Source organism: Tursiops truncatus, chromosome 1 (genome assembly GCF_011762595.2).
Source record: "Tursiops truncatus isolate mTurTru1 chromosome 1, mTurTru1.mat.Y, whole genome shotgun sequence".
In the NCBI taxonomy this organism is placed as follows: Eukaryota; Metazoa; Chordata; class Mammalia; order Artiodactyla; family Delphinidae; genus Tursiops; species Tursiops truncatus.
The window spans coordinates 173,702,101-173,706,406 of record NC_047034.1 but is presented as its reverse complement, the minus strand read 5'-3'; positions in this window follow the sequence as shown (position 1 = coordinate 173,706,406).

Here is a 4,306-nt window from a genome sequence, read left to right as displayed (position 1 = left end):
CGATGTGTCAGACCTTTGACTGGGAATCTTGATCAAGTCTGGATCACCCCTGAGAACATCTCCATATAAAATGACATGTTATATAAACATTCGCCTCTTGGCTAGATTGGGAGTGAATTATAAATGGGTATAGGAAGTACACCCATGGGAAAGAAATGTAACTATACATTCACCCAGAGCTCTGCCGAAGTGGGGAGGTTAAGGTCAAGTGGAGGAATCGGAGAAGTGGCACCTTGGCACTACTTTTGTTCTCTATGGTCACAAAGGGTTAACACAGGGCTTCCCTGGTGGCGCAGTGGTTGAGAGTCCGCCTGCCGATGCAGGGGACACGGGTTTGTGCCCCGGTCTGGGAGGATCCCACATGCCGTGGAGCAGCTGGGCCTGTGAGCCATGGCCGCTGAGCCTGTGCGTCTGGAGCCTGTGCTCCGCAACGGGAGAGGCCACAACAGTGAGAGGCCCGCGTACCGCAAAAAAAAAAAAAAAAAAGAAAAAGAAAAAAAGAAATGCCTGGGGACCAAGCAGTGCCGAAGTTAACTGTTTATGCCATGTTAAAGCCTCTTTTTAATACCTATTGTTTTTTCTTTCAACCTGGGAGAACTAATCAAAAACCAGGACTTAGTTCTGCTTCATGTGCTGCCTTTAATGAGCACGGAAAGAACAAGTAACTTAATCCCTTACTCTCTCCATCTTTATTTTAATTCATGTTGACTTAGTGTTCAGGGCTGCTCGTGCTAAATGCTTTCATGGGGCATAATGCATATCCTGACATTGTCTGCTAATTTAAACTTTGTTTGCTAATTTAAAGTCCAGTGGAAGTAGGAGAAGAACTTCCCTGAGATACAGCTGGATATTAGCCCATACACTCGGAGCAACAGTCATCCACCCGTGAGCGTCAGAGAACTTGGCGTTCCCTGAAAGACTGCATTTCTCTTTGCTCCTCCTGAAGCTTAAAGCCAAGTTAGCATGTACAGTAGATCCTGGGGCTTTTCATTCAATAAATACACAGTATCTAACCACAGCTCATGGACAGTAATGCAGAGTAAATGTAAAATCTTGCAGTAGAATAATAAAGACTCTCCTGCTGGTGTGAAGAGTGTGAGATTTTGGCCCAGGGGCCCAGCACACACGGATCCGCCTGGTTCAGGCAAAGTCCCAGCCTGGATTCACCGAACATTAATCCTCAGCACTTTCCACTCTCTCTCAGGGGTCATTTTATCAGACACGGACGCAAAGCACCCAGGGTTCTCTCTCTGCATCCAAGGGCTCGGGGCCGCAACACAGAGTCCCGTGCATTTTCCCGAGACCTTGCTCCTCCCATGTTTTCTTTCCTACCCGCTTCTTTCCACTGCCTCGAACTCCCCACGGATGCTCACGTTTGAGAAAACAATCCCGTACCAGTCACAAGAGGGATGTTTCTGAAGTGACGGGGAGCCTCTGGGTGCTACCAGAGAGGTTGCCTGAAGTAAGTGCTTGAACAGCCTAAACCACTTAACAGCACCCTGTGGGTAACCTCAGGAAGGCGAAGAATGTTCTGAGCGAAGGGAAAGCTTGAGCCTTCCTTCTACTCCCCGCCCCGCCTTCCACACAGCACCTGGGCATGAGGCTGAGCCTGCGGATCTTGTCCAGCAAGACCCGGGGACAAAAGACACTCACGGGCTGACAAGGTGTTTGGGGCTGCTGCAGAGATATACCCTCGTGAGCCAGGAAGAATCTGTTTGTTCATTCATTCATTCAACAAACATTTATTGTCTGGGTACTGGGGATACATAGTGAGCAAAATCGACAAAAATCCCTGCCTGCGTGGAGCTTTCATTCTAGTGTGGTAGACAGAATATACCCAAAATAAATAGGTAAATCAAAGAGCACGTGGAAAATGAGAGGGTGGCAGAAGCAATGGAGAAAACCAGAAGGGGAAGGGAAGAGGAAATGCAGGGCGGAGGGACCACAGCATTGCATCGGGCTGGGAGGGAAGGCATCTCTGAGATTTGAGCAAAGCTCTCAAAGAGGGGAGGAAGGAATGTCAAATGGGCGTCTGGGGGGAACATTCCAGGCAAAGGGAACATCAAAGGCCCAAGGAGCATGTTTGGCATGTGGTAGGGAATGCAGGGAAGCTCAGGAGGCTGGAGAAGAGTGAGGGTGGGGAGAATGGTAGGAGATGAGGCCAGAGAGGTGGGGGGTCCATCTAAATGGGAGCCTTTGGAAGTTTCCGAGCAGAGGAGTGGCATCATCTGAATTATATTTCAAAGCAATCACTCTTGCTTGTGGTTGGGAACTGGCCAGATAAAAAGCCAGTGTGATCATCCAAGCAAGAGATGATGGTGGCTCAAACCAAGATGGTAGCAGTGGAGGTGTCATGAGGTGGTCTGGTTCTGGTTATATTTTGAAGAAAGTCAGCAGAATTATCTGATGGACTGGACATGGGATCTGAGAAAAACAGACAAGTCAGACGACTCCAAGGATTTTGACCCGAGCAATTGGAAACTGGAGCTGCCATCACCTCACCAGGGAAGGCTGTGGATGCTGAAGGTTTGGGAGAGAAGAGCAGTTCTGTGTTGAGCATGTAGAATCTGAGACGCCTGTTTAGAGATCCAAGTGGACGTATCTCAAGCAGGCACCTCGGTGTACGAGCGGAGCTTAAGCGAGAGATGTGGCTGGAGACATAATTGGGAGCTGTCAGTACTTAATGACAATGATACTGATGAGATCACCAAGAGCATAAATGGAAAAAGACAAGTCCAAGATGAGAGCATTGGTGGACTCCAAGATTAAGAGGACAGGAATAGGCAGAGAGATTACCAGAGGAGTCTTCCACCATCGCTTGGATGACGTACACCTCTGGGTGAGCTATTTCCTTTTGTTCTCATTTATACCATCTAACAGCCTCTGATTAATAGTTCAGCTCTCCAAGTAGCTTAATGCTGGGATGGGGGTGCCCTTGATAAGGGACACAAACATTCCCAACACTGGAAAAGAATCTCACTCGTTGAAAACGACCAACCTGGCATGTGGGGTTATAAATCAGTTTTTATAAGTTTGATTGGTATGAGTTAAGCCCCAGAACCACCTCGATTCTTATGCACTTAGGATTTCAGGATTATGAATCTGAGGACCAGATCCTTAGAGCATGATACGCACATCAACTTACCACTGCGATGAAGACACCCAACTCTTCTCCCGACAGGGCACTTCTGTTGTAAGTCCCAACAGCTATGATGCCTCCATGACCTCCCACAATCTAGCTTCCACCCACCCCACGGACTGGCTCTGACCCAGCTTCCAAATGATCCCCCATTTGTCAATGCCAGTGGCCTCTTCTTGGTCTTGTCCTTGGCAATGAGCAGCCGTGGTCAGCCCTGTGGACCCCCTTCTTTCTCTTGGCTTGCCTGCCATGCTATCAAACCAGTTGTCCCTCCTGGCCCCTCTGCTTGCTGCTCCACCGGCTCTTTTTCTTGTTTTTGGTTCACCCTTTTCCTCGCAGGCATACCTAAGGCTCACTTTTCACTCCTCCCTCGGAGAGCTCATCTACTCTCACGGCTTCAACGAGCAGAAGCTCCAGGAGGGCAGGAGTCTGTTGGGTTCCCTGCTACATCTTCAGCCCCTGGAGCAGTGCCTAGGACATAGCAAGTGAGCAATTCTTTCACCCTTTACGTATATACCACCACCCTTCTGGTTCAGATCCTCGAGCAGAACCTTATCATTCCTACAAAGTTAAACATCTCCCTGATGCAATCTGATCTATATTCCATGAGTGGTATCTTCCCAAGACATCATTTTGCACATTGAACCACCACATTCTAAAACCGTTCCAACGGCTTCCCACAAAATAATTTGATATTCAGGGCTTCTACACTTTATCATGGGACCTATATCATTTGTACAGCTAGGGTGGTAGAGTGGAAAGAGCATGGTTTTAGACCCAGATGACTGTGGCTTTGGTTCCAGGCTCTGCCACTTCCACTATGGAGGAAATGACTTAACATTTTTATGTCTTTAGGCTCTTTCGATTGCAAGGAACAGAGACTTACCCAGGTGTCCTCATTCAATGCTATGTATTCTGTGGCTACTTGTGAAAACAAGGGCGACAAATCCCATGGCAACCCCCAAGCAGTGACAAAGCTTGACCACAGGGAAGTGGGAGTGTTCTCAACAGTGCTGGATTCTGGATTATCTTGACACCTCCATCACTGCACTGGACAGTTTTCATTTGTCCCTCTGAGTCTATTTTCACCTGGCTCTGTGACCAGGGAGACTGACCTGAAGGGACCAAATTCCCTTGTCCTCTGGGTTTTGGTTGGCTTTGGCCAAT